The sequence below is a fragment of the Protomyctophum parallelum genome (assembly GCF_964188405.1).
Source record: "Protomyctophum parallelum genome assembly, chromosome: 1".
NCBI lineage: Eukaryota > Metazoa > Chordata > Actinopteri > Myctophiformes > Myctophidae > Protomyctophum > Protomyctophum parallelum.
This window is the reverse complement of record NC_139697.1, coordinates 10822981-10847477: the sequence shown is the minus strand read 5'-3', so window position 1 is coordinate 10847477 and position 24497 is coordinate 10822981. Positions and strand designations below refer to the sequence as shown.

Here is a 24497-nt window from a genome sequence, read left to right as displayed (position 1 = left end):
GAATGGCATAGCACTATTAGCACACTATTAGCTTCATGATTCTTCACTCAGTCCTCACAATTAGAGGATATGGTGATTATGGTCCAACATTTATTAAGGAAAATCACATTTTAAACCTAGATCCCATTGTTCTGATGTGAGATCAATAATATAGTGTTGCAAAAACAAAATACCTTATGTATTCTTTGTATTTCTCTGCAAAGTTATGTGTGTGCACAGTATGTACAGCCGTGAACCGTTAACTGAATCATCGGTTCGCAGAACCCATTTACTATCAATGTTTCTCTAGAACAGTCTGCACACACTGCCAGTGGTTTTACTAATATCTCAAAAGAAAGAATAGAGTCTCTACTTTCATCGGATTAAAAAAAAATAGTGTGTCACTGCGATCTTCTGTTCTGTTCCTTAGAACTTGGCAGTTGAATAGCTCATTTTCACCCAAAACGCTGTCTGGGAACAGAAAGCAGATATACAAAAATCCTATAATAATATTAGACTAAACTGCCGTGGATTATTTTAGATTCCGGGTGTCCTCTTCTTTGGAAATCCTAGGATCACTCAAAGGTTGCGGAGGAGCGTCCTCTACCGTAAAAAAAGAAAACTGCAAACACCAAAATGACGTATAATGTGTGCGTTAATGGCAGTCTGTGCGTTGAGTGGAAACAACACAATGAGTTAACACTGCAGGGAAAATACTCCTCCAAGCCATCACCTTGGTTGTACCGGCCTACCACTGGGTTGATTATGAAAGAAATCATCAATTCCCAGCATTGCATTTTAGTGTCCTTGAGTAACACAATGAACCCATAACTGCTTCCCTGGTGATGCTCATCCTTGTCTGTCCACTGCTCCCAATAGTTACACAGGGGTGAATGCAGAGAGGAAATGACTGTCTGGAATGTGTGCAAATGTAATTGGTGAATGAATCTACTAATTAAGTGGTATCATTTAATCTGTCCACTAAAGTCAGGGAACAGTGTGTCCATGTCTGGAATCTTGTTATGTATTTTTATCTGGTGTGGAAGTGGATATTTTAGCACAAATGTAATGGGACCACCAGAATTGCAATGAAGGCAATCCGTTTGAGATGTGTGGTGTGAGAAAGGAGGTCCCTTATATAACAGTAGTTTATTAGGCTACTTCATCAGGTATCAGATACTGTACCTGATGAAGGTCGTGAGACCGAGGCGTTGTGACTCTCAGCAGCCTAATAAACTACTGTAATATAAGTGAAGACAGTGTGCGGGACCTCCTGTCTCTCATTAATCACACCGGTTGCCTGCTCCGACGCATCTGTCCCTGTGTGCAAAAGGACTATTTTCTACAAAGAGATGTGTGGTGCGAAAGTGAACATCTTGCCCTGAGGGTGGCACTAGAGGCAAGGCCATAGGGTCACTTAAATCAGTATTGGCCAAAAAAATGCACCAGTGTGCAAACACCTTAATACGGTGAGTAATTTTCAAGATATTTGTTCCGGGTACCGGGGGTAAAGTTCTAGACAGACGGCTGGTTGGACAGATGGATAGACAAACGGATATATTGCCATCCTTAGAGCTCTGCCAACTAGAAGAGTTCCCAAGTATTTGTTAAACTACTCTTTCAGACTTAGGACCCCCGTGGACAGTGGAATGCTCTTTCAGCAGAGCTGAATATGTTTTTAATTCCCCACTAAAATTTAAAGCTGTACTAAAATTTTGGCTCCAACAAAACTCTAATTTGACTTGGCCATTGGTTCCCCGGTTGGCTTCCTCCTGAGTATACGAAGGGATCCCTCCTTTGGGGAGATTTGTTTTGATTTAAACTTGTATTTCTTAATATTTATTTATTGTTGCACTGCTGATTGTCCTCTAAGTTTTAGTATAGTATTCAGTGGACCACAATGGAAATCACGGGTTTGAATTGTTCCAATCACTGAATGCCTGCTTAAAAGAGGCGCACCATAACCATATGTCTGCACATAGAAAAATCCATAGTGTTAATTTGATGCACAAAGTGTATTTACGGTACATTTGTACACTGGAGGAGAAATGCAGTGTCTACATTTTTATACCCAAGTTGACAGGTATGTTCCTATGCAACATTGCTGTCAGCAGACATCACACGGTACACATGCATGCTAATGTAAACACACACATACAGGCACGTGGTGCGTACAGCCGTACACACATGTTGAATTAACAGGAGGATTTTGCCATGTAGCCACTAGCATGTCACATGCAAGAGGGACAAAGAAGTAGGGTACAGCATGCAGTATGCTGTAGCAATGCAGTGCATTCAGGCAAATGGATGTGACACTGCGTGTGCATGCGTGCGTGCGTGCGTGCGTGCGTGCGCGTGCGTGCAGGATTCCCTTATGATGTCGGGAACGATTGTAGTCATGTGTTTGAGCATCTGCTCTCTGTATGATCTGTTGACCCAGAGAGACTGAGAAAGAGAGAAGAAAAAAAGATGGACATGCACAGACAGACAGGCAGACAGCAGGAGAGAGACCTAGAGAGAGGTTGTAGGGGGTGGCTGGCACAATGAAGGCCAGTGTCAAAGATCAAAAGGTTTGCCATTGTGCATTGTACCACCCTGCTAGGAACTGATTCGCTGGCTGGACAAAAGCCATCACCTGTCACCTGTTGAACTACAGGTGGCATCCAGGTGGTTGGTTATCCGAGTGGTATAAAAGACATTGAAGTGAAATATGCATTCTCGCCGAGTTTATACATTCCATTCCAAGGCACATACATTTAGACACTAGCTACTTGAAGCATGTACAGTATTTTCAGTGAATTTACTCTAGCACAAACGATCACACGCACAAGTATGGAAGCGATGCTCTCCATTCAGTTGTGCATGGCCAAACTGTGGATTAGTGAATCCACAGTATATTTAGCCACTGTGAAATTAAACGGGTTTGAATGCTCATATCATTTACTATTCTCATAATTGCAGCCTAACTATGAATCAAAAATGTCAACAATGCTTCACGATCATGTTGATCATCATGATTCTCACCAAGAATAATGACGATGATAGTATTTTAATGGCAAAATAAAGTTTTGTTCATGTTGCTAGACCAGATAAAAAAATAAACAAATAAAATAAATAAAGAAAGAAATTGAGAGAAATATTTTCACGACTTGGGGAAGAAATGCCAATAAGCCAATATAAGGTATGTATGTGTCACGTGTGTACATGTATATTGATTCCATTCCATTCTAAATAATAGAATAATTCTGTGTTTCCCCCACCACACAATCATGAAAAACAACACAAAAATGTCGCCCGTGGCCCTGCGAGTGTGCACGGGTCTGACGCATGCATGCGTGCTGCATGAGTGTACATGCGTGAAAGCTTTCCTCCACACTATCAGCTTCTGGCTAGGGGAAACACTGATATTATTCACTTAGGCTGATACTACAAAGGGGCCTCACCCGGAAAAAGAAACTCACATGCACGTGTGTAAACACCACAGGCCTGTGTTTACATACGTAGCAACGCATGTATGTGATGTCTGTTGACAGCAATGTTGCATAGGGGACATACCTGTCACAACAACTCAGGTATGAACATAAAGACACTTTACTTCTATCTCTCTCTTCTCTGTCCTCACCTCAGTGTAAACAATTCCCTGCAGTCATAGAAAGAAAGAATCAGTGGGGGTCCCGGGGGGGGGGGGGGGGGGAGGGGGTTCTAGACCCACAGGAACGCACCCAGGGTGCCGGCCCGATTCTGGCGAGCCGCCCCGTGTCCGAAACAGTTGAGAAATGACAGAGTTACCATGTGGGGGTCCCTCTACTGTACCCTCCACTGTACTGTACTGTCACTGTACCGTACTGTACTGGCACACCCGAGATCACCAAATATACAGTTAATATGTGCGTGTGTTTGTGTGTGTGTTAGGTTGCGCACAGGTGGTGAAAAACAACCATGCTGTTTTTGTGCGCAGACGCACCCAGCCACCCACCCACACACATAGTCACTTCAGGAAGTGGTTGCACCACTTAATAAAAAGGTTATCCCGCCAGTGTCATTCTTGGGCAGCTGTGGGCTCTCTCTCTCCCCCTTGCTCCTGCCATACTGTAAAAACTGCGGTTGCATGTACAGTACACTGGGGCCACACTTAAATCGTCTCATCACCCCTGTGCACTAGAACTGCATTGAAGCCCACAAGGCAGAGAGAATCAGGGACTTGGCAGGAGATTTTTACGGTCAACTAAAGGACAAAGTGAATCATTTATTGCTTTCTCTGACAAGCACCGACATGAGTCACGAATGAGTCAATTGGGAATTTTGATTTGTGCGCTGAAGCATGTTCGGCTGTCAGGAGTGTGTGGAGCTGATGCCGATACGTTACAATAGCCCGGCAGTAATCAAAACGCTTATTTTTATTAGAGCAAATCGACTCAACCATCTGCAGTTTGATGCTCTTTTCTCTAAATATAATAATGTGGGGCACTCTGCAACAGGGAAGTCCTCTCGTTGAGCAGAGGGACTGCGCTCAAACGTTTCTTTGTTTGCTCAAGCATTTCATGTGTGAAAGCCATGTCCATGTTGTTCCCACAGCACGTTCAATGCTAGAAATTATGGATTTAATTTGGACCAAACTGTCACCTGAGGATACAGTGATTTATTGCTAGTGTACAAAAAAAAGCCAAAAACTATGATGACAGAGGAAAGTGTTAATGAATGGAGCAGCAATGCCCACACATTCAACTTCATTTAAGAAATAAGACTTAAGATTTCATCCTAAAGTGTGTAGGCTACGTAAACAGTGCCCTGGTGGCTGACCAAGTAAGCACACATACCACTTATAGATGGAGTGCCGTGTTTTATTTCAACCCTAAAACATGATCATTAGGTCTTATTGTCATATAAGGAGGTATAATTGTTTTAAAAGTGTACAGTATTTGTTAAAATGTTGTTTTTATGTGGCACGCCCACATCTTACGTTACAGACATACAGACGTACATACACACACACACACACACACACACACACACACACACACACACACACACACACACACACACACACACACACACACACACACACAGCGACTTTAGTCTAACCACACCCATAATACTTCATACATAATATAGAGTATAGAGACATCATAGTGTCCTGCTTCCTCGTTCATTGCTATGGATAACTGGCACATCTTCATATGGAGCAAAAGCATCAGAGGGGCCCCCATGGATTGATTACTACTTCTTCCATTTCTGACACGGAAGCACAGTGCTGTTAGTTATGAATGGAAGTGTCCACTCTATACATTTCTTTATATGGCTATAATTTTTTTTTATATGGCAATAACACAATAAGAATTGTTAACTTTCTAATGCTAGCAGGTGTAAAGAAACACCGCAACGCTATGAGGACAACTCAACCTGTATTTACCTAAATGAGCCGCCACGGCCTCCTATATCACCGCTATCACAAATTACAATAGCTAGCTGTGACAATGCGGGGACAACAAGACAGTGCCAAGTACTGTAAAAATGGGCAGAGAGACAAATTAAACAGAAGAAAGGAGAGACAGTGGATGCTTCCAACTGAGAGTGCAATGCCCTCTAACGCTGTGAGATATCAAAGCTTTCATATTCAGAAAGATATGAACCAAAACACACAATCCCTCATGGGTTAGGCAGGGAAACAGCCAAGGAGAGGAGAGTTGAGGAGGAGCAAGTTAGTGAGAGGAGGGAAGTAATTGTCAGTTCATCAAAAGAGCGAGGCAGTTTGAAATGCACAGGGAGGGAAGAGAGAAGAGAAACGACAGGTCGAGTAGGGCAGGGGTTCTCAACATTTCGAAATGCTTTGGCCCCCGACCAACCTGTAGGAATCACTAGTGCAGTGGCAGAGATTGCCCTCTCTTGCCAGCTTGCCACCCGTGCACGGACACAGGTTGATGTGCCTGGCCAAGCCGGAGGCACTGCGGAGGATTCCAAACGGAGGTGGCCAGGAACTTTACCCCTGCACCGCCCGGACGCCCAACCACCAACATCAATAACAATATGAATACAGGACACACACACACGGAGAGGAGGGAGGAGCAGACAGAGGGATAGAGCGGCAGAAAACCAAGGAAGGAGAGGAGTCGGAGAGAGAAGGTCTGTAAAATATCAAAGCCGGGGGATAAATATATGAATCAGCCGTCGCTGGGTTGTGTTGGTATACTTAACCCTCCCATTCCATCTCGCTCTCCCTGCCCCTGTCTCTCCACCTTATAAGTTCTCCAACCATCTATCTGTCTCTCCACAATCTCAGTTGCACTTATTCAGTTTCTCCTATACTTCCTCTTTTTTCTCCCGTTTTCTTTCTTCTCTCTAGAGATCTTCTCTCTCATACACACGCACACACACACACACACACACACACACACACACACACACACACACACACACACACACACACACACACACACACACACACACACACACACACACACACACACACACACACACACACACCCCTTCATTGTCTCCTCTCTCTTTCTAGTTTGTTCTCTCTCTCTCCTCTCCCCTCTCTCTCGCTCACCCCTCCCTCCCCTCTCGTTCTCTGTCAGTGAGTTGAAAGTATTTATATGATCAAGTGGCTGCCTATGCGGCAGATGCATCTGCCTCCCTGAATATTCAGCTATAAGCCACAGGATCTTGTGTGTGTGTGTGTGTGTGTGTGTGTGTGTGTATGCGCGCTTGTGCATAGTGCATGTGTAAACATTCTCCATGCATAAAGCTGCAATCCAGAACGGCATAAAACCTCATTTGAACCAAAGAGCAGTAGAACTTTGCTATTTGGTCAAATTCCCAGGTAGGACATGAGATATACGGTACTGCAGCTTTAACCAAATAATTGCGACTGTGTTATTGTGAATAGTCACACTACACATCCTATATTTTCCATGGGTGAGGGGATTGACAAAAGAAACAAGGGGTATTTCTTCCCTAGGGGTTATAGGGCAGCTGGTCAATCAGTGCAAACTATAACCATATCTTTCCTAGGGGTAATACAGCAGAGCTCTGAGTACTCAGTGCAGCTAAATTGCTGCACTGCTGCCAACTGGAGTCCTGCTTAAGGAACTGACCAAGTCACAAATAGACAGAACTGGGCCACCAAACATGCTTGGTACAGATGGTTTGGTAGAATTCATAATCGAGGAGACACTTGAGTTCATCCGTGCACAAAATAACCAAAACACAGGGCAGTAAAAGTCAACAGTCCAATCTATGCATCAGTACCAACAGAGGTGAGTCATGCCAGCAACACAAACTGTGTTCTGAGCCAAGTCTCTGCTTGCACTGTTCTGGAATCTCAGCAGGACTATACCATTTTGTTCAGCTGGGGGAGCTCAACGTTGATAGTAATGTTGATACTGAAAGTAATGATCAAACTCTTTTTTGTCTTTGTGAATATTAAAGGCTAGGCTACAAATGATCACCTGGAATTCATCAACGTTCTTGGTGTTACCCAACTTTGGGCAGTCTCCCTTGGGTCAAAAAGCTTGGGTAACAAACACATGCCTGGCCTGGGTGATAAGCTAAACATTTCCCTATTATTAGGAGAGAAGGTGAGAGACCATGAAAAGCAGATTGATGGCATTTGAAGGCAATTTCCTGTATCCTACAGTACAATGAGGGACAATATGCACTAACATGAAAAGTGTAAGAAATTCACCTCAATAATGAGGGTAACAATCTAACATTATACTGGAACACACAAAGACAGCAAGCATGGAACAGGAACCAATCAACCAGGGAACGCCATTTTGTCAACATCCAACAAAGTGAAACTATTTTTAATGGCTTCAAATTTACAACTATGCATTTTACCGGCGTTATTCTCTGGCACACATTAGATGCAATAAAGAAGACAAACAGCCTGTGTTATATCAAGTCACAAACAGAGACAAGAGCCCAGAGGGAGACTTGTGCTTTTGGCCTAATAATACTCAGCGCGTTCTGCAGAAATGCCTTGATGCACGTCTAAAAATACTTTGTCCTAAATATTTCTGCTTTGTTAGACAGCTGACAGATTTGTTGACAGGGAGCAGTTGGGGATCAGTGTCTTACTTAAGGCTCATACATACTCGAGAACTACCATCTTTGCTCCTGGTAATTCTCTACCCTAGTCTAGTCTTGAAAAATTCTGCATTTAATCACCAGGTGTGTGCTAGCGTGTCTTTGCTACATAGCATGGAGTCAGTTATGTTGCACTTTGTTGTAATGTAACGTTGTCGTCGTAAATATGCTTTATGTTAAGACAATAAAAAATGTACTAAGGTCTTGCATTTGTGCCACTATTTCCACTCATCTGGTAGTTTTCTTTCTAGAAAGTATTGACTTTAGCTGAGCACCCACAGCAAAGGAGGCAAACCTGCTCTGCACATCTAGAAATCAGTGTTTAGACATTTGTGTACAATATATTTACAGTCATACAACCACCAGACTGTGAAATACAAGTTGCCCTTTTCTTGGAGTCTTGTTTGTTGGTTTTTGTTTTAATCTCCATATCAATCCATCTCTCTGACACAGTTTAGCAAATAGCTAAACATAGCAAATATGAAAGGAACCGACATACTCGGGAGACATGCAAGTCGGGAACGTCAGAAAACCTATTGTACGTGTTCTCTGGGTACCCTTGCTCCAACATACAACCAATCAGATAAATGTGGAGATTAGGGGACCCCTGATGTTGTCAGACACTGCTGACCTGGTGTTTATGACACATGGGTATACACAAATGGAGTTATTATTGTACATGCAATGTGTAGCGGCGTAGCGGCACAAACGCGATGAAAGTAGCCTTGGGAACCAAATGGTTCCCGGGCCATGTGGCCTATAGGGCAAAGCGCCACCAGTCTGTGAAGCGGATGGGTCGGGTTGGCCAACAAGGAGAGCCGATGCCTACACCCCCGCGATTCGGTGCATCATGCATGTTCTCTGAAACTGGTGGTCCCATCGGATTAGCACCGCACTGCACACCCCCGGGCCCCGGGTCATATGGGGCACAAACGCAGAGTTTGAAGGGAGTGACAGTTATGCTCCACGACACACAGACAGACAGACTACAGATTCTACAGTATGTACTACACACACATTTTACTCAAGCTCTTTGTGTTCATTTTCACAGCCACTAATCAGCTGTTGACACCTGCATACCTTCCTGCCTGTATCCCTCCTCCTATCTATCACTACTCGTTTCCTCTCCACTCCAGTCAAATCCTCCCTGCTCGTCTCCCCCTCTCTCCATCCTCCTTCCCTTCCCTTCCCTTCCTCCATCTCGCTCCCTTGTTCCATGTTCTCCAAACTTCTTTGGGAGCATCTCTCCTCACGTTGTCACCTATGCACTCCCTCCCACCCACCTCTTCCTCTCTCTAACCCTTCCCTTCCACATCTGCCTCTCTCTCTCTCTCTCTTCTGCCTTCCTCGGTCATTCAACACATGGCCGATCAATGATCAATTAGTTCTGATTCCACATAAACCTCACGTGACAAGAGCTGTGCATGCGTGCGTGTGCATGGGTGCGTGTGTGTGTGTGTGTGTGTGTGCATGGGTGCGTGTGTGTGTGTCCGTTTGTGTGTGTTTGTGTGTGTTTGTGAGCATGATGAAGCAAACATAGCCAGAGAAATGGAAGCGGGGGACAGGGAGAGAGTGTTAAGAATGAGGCGTAGGGGAGAACATTCTTTCTCTTAAGACAGATTTGTTTTTTATAAATGGGCGTCGGAATAAAATGCTGTGTAAGGCTTAAGTATCATTGCCATAAACAACTCACGTACGTACATACGCTTGCGCGCAGGCACACACACACACACACACACACAAACAGAGTCAGACACAAACACACACACACACACACACACACACACACACACACACACTTTGGTATAAGCAGCTCACGTTCGCTGCCACAGCCCAAGAGCTACCGCAAGAATATTTATTGGCTACTAGCTCAATGGCTGTATTGAAGAGAAGACGAGAAAGAGAGAGGGGGGAGGAGAAGAGGGGGGAGGAGAAGGGGGGGGGGGGGGACAGTGAGAAAAAGAGAGGGGGGTTAGGAGAAGGGGGGGGGGGGACGGACAGTGAGAAAAAGAGGAGAATGGCAAATGTGAGAGGAAAGACTGACAGGGAGAGATGGAGGTGGGGAGAGACGGTGGGAGATTAGAGAGAAGAGGATGAGGGAGGAACAGGGAGGGGGAAGAGAGGAGAGGAAAGGAGAAGAGGAGAGATAAATGAGGAGCAAACAGGAGCTACAGGAAAAGAGGTTCCCCTGTTCTTCACTCATCTTCTCTCCTCCCTCTTTTTCTCCCCTCGTTCTCTGTGCCCATGTTCCTTCACGTTTCTCCGCAAGACACGTCGCACGCACACCACCACCACCACCACACGCACACACAACCCTCAGACACACGCGGGCACGTCAAACACGCACGAGAGAAAAGAAGCTCATTCCTTCTACTGCAGCAGGAGATACATCCAACCATGCAAGCGCCCCCCCCCCCCACCCCCCGTGACTGCACAGCTCACACTGCCAGCGCGTGCGCGTCTGCAGGTGTGTGTGTGTGTGTGTGTGTGTGTGTGTGTGTGCGTGCGTATACGTGCGTGCGTGACGCATATATCCCCCTACCTTGCGCGCACGCGGCCAGCGAGCAGAAGACCAGACTCCACAGAAAACAGCAAATCACAGTCATCCCTCCGTCCATCCTGCTGCCTCCGTCCACAGCTCCACTCGTCCCTCTCCTCCTCCTCATCTTCCTCTCGTCGGACGAGGAAGGCTGCTGCGCCAGTAGACAGTGTTCCACCATGCTGCTGCTGGTATCACTATTATTATTATTATTAGTATTAATACATGATCTTCCGCGAGCCGAGCGCGAGCCCTCTAAGCTCTCACTGGGCCGCATGCTGCTTCACATCCAGAAAACGGGAGGGAGAGAGAGAGAGAGGTGGGGGGAGAGAGACGGGGGGAAGAAGAGAGAGAGAGAGAGAGAGAGAGAGAGAGAGAGAGAGAGAGAGAGAAGTGCCTGTTTTTTTTTTATCTTCCCTCTACCATAGACTAGATAAATCCCTCGCAGTGAAGATGAATTAAGTCAACATCCAGAGAGAGAGATGTATAGAGAGGGTCAGACAGGTTGTCTCTTCTTGCCTCAAAATCCACTCGCTGTCCTCCCGTTTGAAGCGGTGGTGGTGGTGGTGGTGGTGGTGGTGCTCGGTCCCTCTCGGACAGAGATCTCTGCCCGTTCAGTTTCACAGAAAAGGAGAGCTGAGCGCTTCAAATCCACATTTCTTCCCCCGGACTGCATTCCCTCCTCAATCTTAACATCTCTTCCCTTTTGGCTGTTTCTTCTCAACCCCCTTCTTCTTTCGTATGCTATATATCTCCTCTCATGTGTGTCTTTTCGGTATCCCTCGCTTCTTGAGTGTCTAAAAATCGTCCAAAAATGCGTTAGCCTATGCCGCAAATAGACCGAAAAAAGAAAAACGCATAGTCCTATAGTTTCAGAAAATGTTTTTTTCTTCCTTCTCCTTCTTCTTTTGGTTGTAACGCCTCTTCTATGTATACTCTTGTGTCATGAGAACAACCGTTTATATCCCCCTTGTCAGTTCTAGGACGCCCGTATACAACATACGTTTCCTCTCCTCCTGTTACACGAAGATTGTAGTAGCATCTCTTCTTTTTCCAATAAAATCCCTTGTCGTCTCCTCAATATTCTCTCTTGCGTGCTTCTTTCTCGGCGGGGAGGAGATGAATTAATCAGCCGTTGGTTGTCATATCCCCCCGCACAGAAACGCAATTGTACGCAGCCTATAGGAGGCTATAACTCCACTCTGCCGGTGGACAACAACGGTTCCTCTTCCTCAGCAGGCGAGATGAAAAGTCGAATAATCCTTCCTTTGTACTTAAAAGTGTGCCAAAAAAAGGCGAGAAGAGGGGAGCGAAGTGGAGCGCCGTCGTGCCTCCGTTCGTATATTCTTCGAAGTGTTTCAGTCGCGCGGTGTTCACGGGGAGGCTGCAGTCAGCATCCTCTCCTCTCTCTCTCTCTGCACGCACGCACGCCGCTATCTGTGTCTGGACTCACCAACCCACGACGCGACAGACAGGTGGATATTCGTGGGAATGGGATTCAAATCATAATTCTCTCGTTTCGCTCTCTTATTATTGTTTCGGCCGGCGCGCAACTTCTTTTCGTTCTCCCTACTTCCGCGTCTGGTTGTCTCAATCACAATTCACAGCAGGTGTCAATAATGAGCAATTAGTATGGACAACAAGTTCAGTGTACTGGAATGTGGCTTGGTGACATTGGTGCAGAGACCACACAGCATATATAGTGGCACAATGCTCTTTAAAACAAAAATACAGTATTCTATAGGCTGTCAGTCTCTTCTTTCCAATGCTTTCCAGAATGACAAACCACTCCTTCATTTGTATTCTGTAAAGAACCATTAGAAAGAAATAGATTTGTTCTAGGCTATAGTAGCTATAGCTGGCATGAATGATGCAAGTGAGGCGCTGCTCTTCTCCCTCCCTCTCCTCCCAGTGATCCCTCCTCATACTTTCTTTATTTTGAATCCTCATATTGTACATTAATGCATATTTGTTTAATCATTTGAGTGTAAATGTACTTGAGTGCCAATTACATTTTGCGGGGGGGGGGGGGGGGGATATAACTAACTGCAAATAACTAAACTATTTATCATCACTTCGTTCCCACATTCAGAGGGAAATCCCTGTGGATATGGAGCAGCCTAATGTCAAGAGACTGGCTTTCGGTCGGAATGACTCTGTCAGAGAACAGCCATAAGGGAACTATATGGAAATGAGGGGTGGGGAAACCCATATGTTAATCAAGATGTTAAATTAACAACAGCAGTTCCTCTCACTTTTTTGTAATTTTCAAATCAACTATTGCTCCAGCAGCTTAATGTGCACTGTGTGTGTGTGTGTGTGTGTGTGTGTGTGTGTGTGTGTGTGTGTGTGTGTGTGTGTGTGTGTGTGTGTGTGTGTGGAGATTAGGCCCTACTGTTCGATGATCGAAAATAAGTCAATGGAGAATGTCAGAAGTGTGTGTGTGTGTGTGTGTGTGTGTGTGTGTGTGTGTGTGTGTGTGTGCTTAGCAACTCTGTCAGACGTTCCCTTACAGCACTCTTCTGCCATCTACAGGCAAGTTCTCCCTCTCTGCCTGTCTGTCTCTCTCTGTGTGTGTCTGTCTGTCTGTCTGTCTGTCTGTCTCTACCTCTCTTTCTACCACACTCTCTTGCTCGCCCAACAGTGTTATTCTTTTTGGCATCTTGCTATCTCTGTGTCTGTGGACATGTGTCGCATCTGTGCATTCTCATATGAAAGCATTCCTCAGATCACCTGTGTGCATGCGTGTGTGTGTGTGTGTGGGGGGGGGTGGGGGGGGGGGGGGGTTTGAGGGGACTCAGATCCCAGATAATTTCCAGAAATCAATAAGCCATGTGTGAGGGTCATGTCCTGAGAGACAGGGGGGGTGACAGAGGGGAGGGAAGACCATGTTAAAAGATATTCAGGAGGATTGCTGAGAGTAAGGGGGGGGGGGGGGGTGGCAGAGGGGAAAACAGGAGGTAGCGGGAATGGAAAATGGAATCTGGAAAGAGCTAGTTTCAGAGAAGCCTATTGGAAGGATGAGAGGGTATAGCACAATTAAAGATGGGATTTATGTTCCCAGAAACAGATGGGAACAGAAAAATAAACATTTTCCTTAGGCCTACTGGAAATAAAATGTAAATTTAGATGAGAGAGACAGAGAGGGTTGGCACAGGAGAGAGAGAGAGAGAGAGAGAGAGACACACACAGAGAGAGTTTTTGCTTTAAAGAGGTGGGGAGAGAAAATGCATGGGAGGTAGAAGGAAGGGAATGAGGAAATGACAGAGAAAGACGGCACAGAGAGAGAGAGAGAGAGAGAGATAACTAAACTCAAAATGGGGCTCACAGGGATAAGAAAAAGAGAAAGGTGTACTGTATACCGGTATATCTCTTATGATGATTGTTGATTATTTTCTTGTATTCACACAAAAAACAAACGGAAGAAACAAAACTAGGGTAGGACAATGCAGGCAACCAAATTTCCAGTGCCATCCCAAATCATACGGCAGTGCCACACATCCAAACACTTCTAACCAATAGCTTCAGCAGTGACACCTCAACAGCACTGTGTAATTCACTGGTTCCCAAACCTTTTCATGTCAAGGACCCCCAAATTGACATTTATTAGCCCGCGGAAGGAATTATATGCCAGAGATAAGATGAGATTTCTACGTCTCTAGCACTGATTCTCAACCTGTTTAATTTCAAGGACCCCCAGTTTGACTTGAAAATTAGTCTACATACCGCCATTTAATGGCATTTCTATCGCTGGGACCATTTATATTGTAAAATCAATGTTAATTAAACTCTGAGAGTGTACAAATGGAACCAAATGGACCCTAACAGGTCCATGTGGTTCCATTTGTACACTCTCAGAGTTACAGACCCATAAGGGTCCATTTGGTTCTAAACTATAATTTAGCAGGGGACCCCCTGGAACTCCCATAAGGACCCCTTTGGGAACCAATGGTGTAATTAACGCCCTCCCCCCCCCCCACCCCCAAAGGGAACAACCTTTTTCCATTTCTTGTCCTTTTCATTCAGCAATGTGGACACATTAGTAGGTTTGCTTTACCAGTGCAAGAAATCACAACATTTTTCCGATTAGTCATTCAACCTGCATCACTTCAGCGTGACGTGACCTTGCAGAGGAATGTTTTTTGGTGAAATCCCCAACAATTCTGCTAAGCCAAAGAACCTGTTTGACAGACAATAATATTAATATGATTCTAAAACAACTCGACAAAATGGTGAGGATTTGTTGTTATCTTATTTTTTTTTGCACAGCGTCGCATGGACATTACTAATGAGGTAATTGACTAACGAGATATCCAATCAGGAGGCCCACTGCCGGAGGGCGGGAAGACGGCTGCTGTCGACACGATCGAACACACCCCCACCACCACCACACACACACACACACACACATGCACAGACACGCACACACTCCCAAATGCTGCAAAAAGGGGAATATTTGCTCATTGCCAGCTGCTTGCCTAAGCGTGTTTGTGGGTGTGTGTGTGTGTGTGTGTGTGTGTGTGTGTGTGTGTGTGTGTGTGTGTGTGTGTGTGTGTGTGTGTGTGTGTGTGCGTGCGTGTGTGAGAGATTGTGTGTGTATGAGGGGTGGTGATGTACAACAAGCCCCAACATTGTGAAGCTTACTACAACACACACACACACACACACACACACACACACACACACACACACACACACACACACACACACACACACACACACACACACACACACACACACACACACACACACACACACACACAGCTTTAGATTCTGATTAGTTTCACACATGGTGGATCTCAAAGGCAGTGTTACTGTGGGATACAGTAAGGACAATCAGACGACAACTTTTTGCAGGCACACACCAAAATCGGACGTGTTATTTTAACACAGAGTGATGTACCAATCATGTAAACAAATTGACTCGTAGGGATGTCACTGTGTACAGGGAGGTGTGTGTGTGTGTGTGTGTGTGTGTGTGTGTGTGTGTGTGTGTGTGTGTGTGTGTGTGTGTGTGTGTGTGTGTGTGTGTGTGTGTGTGCATGCGTGCGTGCGTGCATGTTATTGCACATGTGCATGGCAAGAGGAGATTAACATTCAGTTTAATTGCATGACCCTCACAGCATCTCCATTATCCACAATCTCAATTTAACAGTAATTTGGAGAGATTAGTGTTCGTATGACATTGACCAAACGTAGGCATGAAGGACTTACAATATGGTAAAATCCAAGCGTGTAAAAATTGACCTGTGATACACATTATTCTGTATATGCATGTAGCTACTGACTAAGTCCTATAAACCTCAGGATAATATTTGGTTCAGTCTGTGAATGACAACATGAATGGACAATTATGTCATACAGAAGGATGTATGGTCTTCCTGCTTTCACTGCCACACCTCTAACGGTATACCCATGGTAGACTATGCATAGCAGGGGCGTCCTCTTCCCTGAGCCAAGCCTAAACCTGACAGCATACCAAAAAGTGTGTTTTGCTGCAGGGTATACCACCATTCATGGATGTTTCGCCCCTTACCCAGAACATCTCCTGGTGGCAGGGCGGTGAACAGGGACGTCTCCCTGACACCCCCTGCAGCGCAACTTATTTGATGTTCACACCAAGTCTTGTCTCGTCGTCTCAGCCAGAGCCAGCTTGGCTTGCTTTCTCTGCTTCCTCTGAGGCGCCGTACACACTATTGAAACGAAATCGCTCTCTCTGTTCCGGGAGGAGAGGGGGGGCAGAGCAGCTCGCAATTCATTTTCTAAGGGAGTCACTGGGTTTCACAGAGCAGCTCTGCTCCATGGGGGGGAGAAAGGCAGAACACAGCCATGGAGCAGGGCTGCTCTGTGGAACCCAGTGAAAATAAATTACAAGCTGCTCTGCCCCCCCTCTTCCCCCGGGAACAGAGAGAGCGATTTCGTTTCAATAGTGTGTACGGGGACTGAGAGTTCTTTAGTGGCCTTGTTCAGTCCGCTCAGTCTAATACATTTTTAATAGTATCTGTGTTTTGGTTGGTTATCAGGTCAATGGAACCTTTTATATAAACTGGGACAGTGTATCAGTTGTAAAGTTCAGTCCAGAAAACAAAAAACTGTGGAGATGTTAAAATTGCACATATTTATGAAATAGAAGTCTCGCCATCTCCAAGGTCCTCACATGGGCCACACATAACACGGATGAGGTGAAAAGGGACCAACAATGTCTGCACAGCCTCAGACAGCTGAAGAAATTCAGCGTGAGCCTCATCGCATTCCTCATCGCACTAATAGTTCAGGAGAACTAGCGTTTCACATCAAAGTAATTGTTACAGGAATTCTTCTCACACCCATACATCCTGTCTATGCGGGTGTCCAGAAGAACATCCTATAAGTCCTAAGAAATCCTAGTTGCGGAAATGTTTAATTGGCATGAATCCAAAATGGACGCCAATTACCATCAAAGCGCCATATAAAATGATGGTAGAAGCTTTTCTTCACATACCATTTCTATGAAGTCACCAAGAAATCCTATAGTTGTGGCAATATGTTTAATTCAATTCAAGATGTCAGCCAATTATTGTCAAAAAGCCATACAAAATATACTATTTGTCTGAGATTTCAACTGACTTCCAAATACATGGTATACATGAGGTGAGTAATAAAATATCCAAATATCCCCAAAATATAAAGAAAAAAAAAAAATTGACCAATATAACAGAAGTACAGGCTATTAGTAGGAGAGTATCCTGATAAGCTCCATCACCACCTGGTATACTGGCACTGCACTGCCCTCATTCACAGTGCCGTGCCATACAGAAGGTTGTGTGGATGGCAGTGCATCGTTGGAGGTGTTTTATTTATTTCAAAAAGCCTGGAAAGGCATTTGACTTGATACAAAGAGCAAGTACGTAAGTCACGATGAAGATCTTCAAGATGTATGGTGTCCCTCCCAACCTATACTCTGGGCCATATCCATGTCCATGCGTTCATTTTCAATACAGTGCTCAATCAATCAAACATCAAGAGGCCTGGTGGTTATCGCAGAAGGCAACAGCAAGTAGTTTGACATCCAGGTGGGGCTGTTGCAAGAGGACACTCCAGGAAGGCAAGGCTATCAGTGGACAGGAGCAGGAACTCACACTCACTGTTATGGACCTGGACTATACCTGGACTCTATACCTGGAGACAGGAGTGTGCAAGGGTGTTGGGATAAATGCCAAGAAAACTAAGGTTATCACTTAAAACATTCTCCCTGACCTCTAACGGCAACAAGAGGGACTGCACTAAAATAAGTCAATAACTTCAAATAATTCGGTTCATTGGTCAAGTCCAGACTTTAAAGTGAGGGAAACGCTCGTATGGAGGGCTTTGAATGGCCAGTGTGTAGAGGTCCAACCTCCCCTGACTCAGCTCAGCTTCTCTGTGACCGTAGAGTCCATTGCTCCATTCTCCTATAAATGTGTGTGTGCGTGTGTGCGTGCATGTGTGCGCTCTAATAAAGCAGTGATGGACTGTGGAATGAGATGGATCTTCTAAGTAGTATCGTCTGCCTGCTTTAATACACAGTCTCTCTCTCTTCTTTATTACTCGTTCTGTCTGCTCTATTTGACTCAGTTTCTCTCTATCATTCTATGTCTCCCCAAAAACATCCTCTCTCTCTCTGCAGGGGAGGAAACACTATCCCAATCACTTATTTATCTACAACTCTCTACCCCCCATCCAGTAAGATCAACACACACACACACACACACACACACACACACACACACACACACACACACACACACACACACACACACACACACACACACACACACACACACACACACACACACACACACACACACACACACACACACACACACACACACACACACACACACACACACACACACACACACACACACACCCATATTAATCAGGTGTAGCTGGTGACAGCTCACCAGTTGGTGTCAGATTTACAACCCTAAGACACATTCCCCCTCTCTCGGTGTGTGTGTGTGTGTGTGTGTGTGTGTGTGTGTGTGTGTGTGTGTGTGTGTGTGTGTGCCCGTATGTGTGTGCCCGTGTGAACATGCTGAATTTATTGCCTTTGGTTTAATGAAGTGAACAATGAGGTCACGCTTAGAAAATCATCAAATGAGAGAGAGAGAGAGAGAGAGAGGGAGAGAGAATGACAAATAGGAGAGAGAGGAAAAGAGGACTGGAGCAGAACACATACAAGCACATCCATCCCCCCCCCCCCCTCTCTCTACCACTGTGACCGAGTCAAAGAACAGACACATGTTACAGGGATAATCTCCAGCACTGCAGCCCGATGGGGAGCGTTCCGGTCTAATGGCTGGCAGAAGAGGCGAAGCACGGCCCGAGATGACCTGTGGGTCCCGTGGCTCCCCGTGGCCATGAATATTAATGAGACTACCTGTAGGCCGAGGAGGCTCATTATCAGCGACGTGCACGCTCATCAGCTGTAAAGCCTCCCCTGCATCCTCCAATCAGCCATCTGGCCGCTCGCCGCGCTGAGGACCATGCTGCAGCTCCGACAGCTGTGTGTATCGGAGCTACAGACAGGTGTGTGTGTGTGTGTGTGTGTGTGTGTGTGTGCGTGCGTGCGTGCGTGCGTGCGTGCGTGCGTGCGTGCGTGCGTGCGTGCGTGCGTGCGCCAGGTCCATGTTGACTTACAGGAATTGTGTTGTAGTGGGCTTTTGACGACGTGACTCTATATAGGAGGTGAGCTGACTAATCTAGAAGAGTTTATTTTGCATTCACCTTTAACACACACTCTAATTTACAATGGGAACCTGGCAAAAGGCATGGCCTCTGTGATGTTGCAAACAATCGATCTGATCCACTCCAGGAAGTACCTTCACCTCCTTTCTTTTGAAATACCGTAATTGTCTTCACCAGGCCGAAGGCATGGGGAGAGTATGTTTTGCACTCCGTCCGTCTGTCTGTCTGCCTGTGTGTGTCTGTGTTCGTCTGTGGACAGCTGATCTCTGCTACCGTTGGCTTGATCGCAGCCACACTCTGCGCACACGCCACACACACTCCCTGGATGCCAGAGCTGAACCTCTGCCCCAAAATATTCACATTGGCCTGTTATAGCGCCACCAGGAGGCCACTTTTTGACAGTACAAAAACATCACGCAAATTGGTACAGTCTCTCTATAGAGCACCAAAGTCCTGACGTCACTGTCTGTAGAGGGCGCCAGTCCACAGGTTTGTGTACTTTTTATTTGCATTGAAATCGAGATTTCTGTGTTTGAAAAATAAACCTATCATCTCTGCCTTTTCACTCATATGGATATTAAGGTGGAAATGTACAAAGAGTAACACAATATAAGCGCTAGAAACCCAGAGAATATACATTTCCGGGTTGCTGCAGCTGGCCATCGCACAACAGAAACTAATATGTTAATTAAGTTATAAAAAAAAATTGTATTGATATTTAATGTTTCGTGTTACTGCGAGTCGAGTCACTGCCAGCTGAGCTTACGTCAACGAGGAATCTCAGGAACGCAATGTATTAACAGCTGGGCGTGATGTATATTAGCAGCGACATTGCTTTCATTTCATTTTCTCCAGAAACTGGCTGTATCAAATATGAATGGGCATCATTAACGACGCACAGCCACCCCCCTGATAGAAAGGCCGGGATGATCGGTTTATTTTTCAAACACAGTTCTCATATGAAGCGACCTAAAATGGGGATTTCAATGCAAATAAAAAAATACATGAACCTGTGTACTGAAAGTGGGGTGCAGTACTTAGTTAGTTTAGACACCATTTGGTTTAGACTAGTCATTGGTTAACCCGTCATTAGTCCTACAACTACAACCTATCTCAAACCCTCACGTCAAGGTGACGTCAGACTTCGGTGCTCTATAGCCATTAAACGAAACGGAAAAACAAGGAAAAACACCTGGCCTGCATTTTACAATTCTGCCTTTTCGAGCACCACCAGGAGGCCCACTTATGTGCAATACATTTTTATCCTTCAGAGTAGTCCTTCAGATGTTATCCAAATATCAATCCTTGAGGGCCACTTCTTCTAGTTAACTTTCATTTCATAATGGTAGGGAATGGCAGTTGGATCGAGCTGAAATGGCCTAATACGGAGGCACATCAAAGACTGGCCATGACATAAAGGCTGAGATCAACATGGGAGCCACGTTGTTATTATTATACCTCCTCTTGTTTCTGAAGTGGTGCAGTATAAGACCGAGTCAAACCAGCCAATACATGTTTGCCTCACGCTATTTTCACACCACATACACGTTCCTATCCTCTGCGTGTAGCTTTCTATGTCATTTATGTGGATCCATATTCTGCTGTCAGAAGGGTCATTCCAACATAGAGAGCAAAGGAACACAATGTCAGGGCCGGTCAGTGATAAGTGTGGCAAAAATAGCCCATGGCAGAATGGCCTCCCGGTGGGTGAAATTTGTAAAATCTGAGCACGTGCCTGGTTGTGAAATTTGCCCACATGAGCTGCGTGTTTGAAATGCAGACCATTCAAAAAATATTAATAATACATATTTGTTCCATGTTGTTTTCGTATGTGGTGTCCATAATCCATAATATTCATAATTATGCTATGTCTATGTAAAATGGTCAACTACATTTCTGTGCTTATTTGGTTTGTGTGGAGACATATTGTCTTAGCCTGGCTAATAAGCCACACCGAATCAGCCGTTTTTGCTTGAGTCTGGCTTATTAGCCAGGCTAACATTGTCTAGCAAGGGGCTAGTCTGAGGGTCTTCCTTCACTAGGGGTTCTCAGCCGAGTACCCTGTAGAGAACTCCATTGTTCTAAACCCTTTGAGGCTCCGCTCTGTGAGGTGTGAGAGAAATGAAGCATTCTATTGTCTCAAGGAACCTTCTAAATGTTTCTGAGAGCCCACTTGTAACTCCACCCAGAATTCAACTGATGGATGTGAAAGTATATTTTGTCTCGTGACTGCAATGTTAAGGTAGTCTTAGCGGACCATGGTCATCGAGGTGGTCAGCTTTGCTTCTGCTCCCGTGGGCCGACCAGGGCCTACGCCCATTCTGGACTCTGTCTCTGATTGAATAAATGGTCCATCACATTCCAAGGAAATCTCTCTGCCTGCGTTCATTCATCCGATCGTCTGATGCTTTGACAAGGTTTTCACTACTCTACTCTCTAGCTATGTTTCTATGTCATGTTTTCTTCGATTTTTCAAAAATAGCAGATCTACAAGTTCATAGCTACGTGCTTGTAGATCTGCTATTTTCCAATAGCTAAATTATAACATAATGTTTAAAACACCAAAAGGGGTTCCCGCCCCAAAATGGGCTAGTTTAGTTAGTTAGTTGTGTGAAAATACACGACACGTACAAGCGCATGCTGTTACAATCTTCCAACATGAAACACAATTGTAGTATTGCACAGGACTCGGTTGATGTCAAATTCCAAATAACTATACTATCCAGGAACTAATAAGGCCACCGAGTAAGTAAATAAATAAATAATTCACCCAGTGCCAGCAATTTTCAGTTGTTCCTTTTAAGTATAGCCAAAGAATATGTATGTCCACTATACGATTGATCCACCCGACCATTGATGAACCAGGTGCCTTTCTCTGTGCTTTAGCGTATTGGGCTCATTGTTTGCAACTACATTTATTCTTCTTATTCTTATTCTCATTTTGCCAGAAATAGGCATGGCGGGTTGACAGTGGTTCAAGTAATTCAGAATATTACAATGTATACATTCCTTACCTCAATTACCCCATGCAATTCCAGGTGGTAGTCACAGCGGTAGACAGCTTGTACTATAGCCTATGGGACTCATAGACAGACCTAGAGAGAGAGAGACCTAGAGAGAGAGAGAGAGAGAGAGAGAGAGAGAGGGTGAGAGATAGTTCAGTTTTATTTTATTTTCGTAATGGTGGACATACAGTTCATACACAGTTTCCATTTGTTTTTTCTACTCCTTTTGAGTGTCCGTTGCTCATGTCCTGTCCGATATCCGAAAAAGGGCTAGGTCAAAGGTCAAATTTATTCATATGTCCCAAACTGGGCACTTCGTTTTACAGCAGATAAAAAGCTCTCAGAGACATTACAAACAGTACAGTACAACAGACATACGTATACATTATCACAAGATGTTACATTAAATATAAAGTGCAACCAGGGCTAAAGTGCATCGAGTGTAACTATATCTACCTCCTCCTACTTCCCTTGTTGATGGCTCGGATGGAGGTAGGTATGAATGAAAATGTATACCTGTTTGTTTTAGTAACAGGGGTGTTTAGCCATTGGCCGGATGGCAGGAATTCATATTCCCGGTATAGGGGGTGAGAGCTGTCTGCTCTAATAGATGATGCTTTTTTTAGCACCTGCTCATCACATACAAATAACTCAGGCCGCTGAATTTTGCCCCCACAATTTAGCTGGCCCCCTTAACAACCCCGTTAAGGGCATTCTTCTGTCTGACACCGAGGTTACCATACCAGCAAATGGCAACAAAGGTGAGGACAGACTCAATGAAGGATCTATAAAATAGAATCAATGACTTATCGACCTGAAATTTGGCCAACTTTCTCAGACAAAAAAGGCGCTGCTGGCTTTTCTTACACACCATTTCAGTGTTGCAGTCGAATTTGAGACGATTGTCTATCATTGTCCCGAGATATTTGTAATTTGTTGCAAACTCTACTGGCTGGCCATCAATAACACTGCTCTGAGGAGCAGGTGGACCTCGACGGAAATCAATGAACATGTCTTTGGTCTTAGTGACGTTCAGTTGTAAGAATGCCACTTCACACCAATAAACAAAATAGGGAGAAGCCTTAGAGAGAGAGAGAGAGAGAGAGAGAGAGAGAGAGAGTGAGGAAATACTTTAAAAAAGTATTTATAAACACTGCTAACAAATGTATCTTTGACATTTTGACAGTATGTGTATGTAACAAGCCGTCTATCAGTGTTATCAGTCACAGAACACGCAGAGATATCCGGGAAAGAAGAAAGGGCAAGAGGTCATCCGTTCACACGTTGCTACGACCCCCTCGGAGAATGCAGGTCAGCGCTACAGATAACAGAGCCTGCCGGTTTAGTTAAGCCTCAAGGATTCCTGTTCAATATCGCAGTGAAAATGCAATGAAAGAGAGGTGTCAGGGGCGAGGGAGAGGCTGGACAGAGAGGTGTCAGGGGCGAGGGAGAGGCTGGACAGAGCTGGCGGAGTGGGTGATAGAAATGGCAGAGACCCTCAGTGTGTCTAATCAGCGCTGCTGGGTTTGGGTTAATGGGACCTATCGGTCACCTGGCCCCTGGCAAGCTTCTGGCACTTCACCCATCACCACCAAACCACCAGAGCTGATAACACACCGGAAAAGATCCATTTCCAGCTCTGTGTGGGTGTGTGCATTTGTGTGTGCGTGCGTGCACTGCATAATGTTCCCAATTGAACTGCAGAGCTTAACAGCAGTGGTTCTCCATATGTTTCATGTCAAGAAAATTCTATCAAGATTTTTGGAAAATAGGGTTAAAGTGTCTGAACCAATTTTGATGCTATGTTAACTAATTGTGCTATGGACCCTCTTTAACCCCGTCATGGGGGGGGGGGGGGGGAGTTAAATGAAAACTACCTTTATTGTTCACAAATGCCTGGAAGAATTCTCAAAGTGAGGATTCTGCATACTATCGCCGACGAAGCCTCCCCCAAATCCATTTTCACCTCGAAATCGTGGGTTTAAAACGTGGGGGAAAAAAAAGTTTAAACAGTGGAGATCTTTGCTGATCTCACTGAATATAGAATGTACCACAAGTGGAAGTGAGCAAAAAGCAGGGGAAAATAAAAAAGCTGAGGTTAAATTCTCTTTATTCCTGCCACTCAGGAGACACAGGAAGACAACATCCTTGAAATACAGCACAGTACTGTATACTAA

General features: G+C 45.0%; 1 protein-coding gene across 1 annotated transcript in view; it reads right to left on the bottom strand.

The window, feature by feature from the left end:
- Window positions 1–10663, bottom strand: part of csmd3b (CUB and Sushi multiple domains 3b) — a gene marked incomplete at its 3' end in the record, with an annotated part of 548364 nt that extends 537701 nt beyond the window's left edge. Inside the window, exon 1 of the mRNA XM_083771581.1 lies at window positions 10610–10663. The remainder of the gene's footprint in view (window positions 1–10609) is intronic.
- Between the last annotated feature and the right edge of the window lie 13834 nt (window positions 10664–24497).